Here is a 2,113-nt window from a genome sequence, read left to right as displayed (position 1 = left end):
AAAGAAATATAGATACGATGGTGATGTATCAGTCCACCACTCTTTCAAGAATTCATGTTGGGCAAGTTGCCTTTCATGAAGTCCAGGCTGTTGCGGGGAAGAGTGGTCTACCGCTGGTGTGACTCGCACTTTTCAAGCTTCTTCAACAGTGATGGATCTCAAACTTCGCATGCTTGCCGGCTGGTTCTGCTATGTGTTGGCACCTTGTCGGCAACTGCGCGGATATCCGAACGTCAAGGTTGTGATGCTCAGAATTGGTTGCCTTAGAGGGTGTGTCGAGCGAGCAATATGGTTGTTGCGCTGACTACATTCGTTGGATGTGTGAATGGCGAGGGGATTGGTGGCTGGTGACTGGTGGTACTGGGTAGTCCTGGTCATGGGCAGCCCGGCCCGAACGACCCGACCCGAAAAAACCAGATCTGGCCCGACGCTGCTCCCGGGTCGGGCCCGCGCCCATAGTTTTCGTATTTTTCTAAAGGGCAGGCCAGGCCGGCCTGAGGCCCGACGCGCTTTTATGCGTTCTGGCCGGGCTTGGGCCAAGAAAACAGGCCCAATGACTGTGCCGGGCCGGGTCCGGACTTGGGTTTTTTGCGTCGGACTTGGCTAGGTATAGTACTGGGTAGGTTGCTACCGCCGGTAGTTGTGAGCCTAGAATCTGAAGGCCTAGATCTAGTCATGTGGGGCTCACCCTTGGGTAGGCACAATGGCTTAGGTACGTCGCCATGGCATCAGTGAGTTCCTAAGTGAATGCTCTGCTATCAGGTGCTGATGGAGGCGATGCCTATGAGTGTCATGACCCTTTTCGAGGAGCCGTTGTGGGCTCCTTGCCCCATGCTAGGGCTTCAGATGAAACTCATATCTAGTCGGCGAGACCCAGCGGTGATGGTGTTTTGTGTTCTTACCCTCTGTGGGGCGTCATCGTGGAGCTCAATATCTTCTATTTTTTGTGTGGTGACCTCTTAATAAACGCTTGCGTCATGGTGTAAAGCATCTACAGACTTAGCAGGGGGTAGTGTTGTTCGCCAAAAGCATCTAGGGGGGCTCCAATTGGAGAGGTTCATGTAATGCTTCCATCTGACTGGCAATGGCTTCCGAGGATTGCCAACAACTTCACCAGCTACAACTGGTGATTTATGGCCCAGTCGTTTTAATTCATCAAAGGTTCACAACAGTTACTCATCACGAAGGTTTTAGATCCCAGATGAAAGAAAATACTCATGGGGCATACAGATTTCCGGTTACCGAGGTAACTAGAAAATATCGGGCGGTTACCGAAAAAAATTAGTATGATTTTTTTAAATGCTTTTCAAATTCAACCAAAATTCATCCAAATTCAAAATTTCAGAATTTTTGCTCCGTATGGCGATTTCTCGTTGGTTACCAAGATTCACGGTTACTAGGCTATAGCTGAATTTTCTGCCCACAAAGTTCCTTTGTAGCTCGTCCTACATGGAACCTCTTATCTACAGCCATTCAACGCTGCTTTGAGATCCGTACTCTTCAACTAACTTGCAACAAGCAGATTTGTCGTTTTTGTTTCTCTTAAATGAAAGAACATATGGACTTCAAACTTTGCAGATCAAACAAACTTTACCACTCCAAGTGTGAAAAAACTTTCAGATTTTTTGGACCAACAAAAATATACAAAATGAGGATTTTTTTTCTGATAAAAAAAATAATATTTAGCATTTTAAATGCATGAAAAAATCTGAAAGTTTTTTCCCGCATAGTAATTAGAATGTTTTGTTGTCCTGCAAAGATTGAAGTTTATACGTTGTTTCGTTTGAGAGAAACAAAAATGACAAATGTGCATGTACGGATCTTGATGCCAAAATGGATGGCTAAGATAAGGGGTACCATGTAGCTCAAGCTACACAAAACCACACTCCCTTTTCTGCCCGGTAACAAGATGCCTGCTCCTGACATTAGGATTTAAATATAAATGTATGCCTCCATAATGATGCTTGCATTGGGAAATATTGCACTTCTTTAATTTTGCAAAGAAATAGCAAAATGCTTGTGGGTCTTTGGGATGATTAGTTATGAGGCCAACTTCTTTGAACTTAGCTAAAGAAGTAACAGTTTCTCGCTAGTCAACAATCCTCACAACGAC

Source organism: Triticum aestivum, unplaced genomic scaffold (assembly GCF_018294505.1).
Source record: "Triticum aestivum cultivar Chinese Spring unplaced genomic scaffold, IWGSC CS RefSeq v2.1 scaffold21790, whole genome shotgun sequence".
In the NCBI taxonomy this organism is placed as follows: Eukaryota; Viridiplantae; Streptophyta; class Magnoliopsida; order Poales; family Poaceae; genus Triticum; species Triticum aestivum.
The sequence above is the reverse complement of the archived record's forward strand: the minus strand, read 5'-3'. Positions refer to the sequence as shown.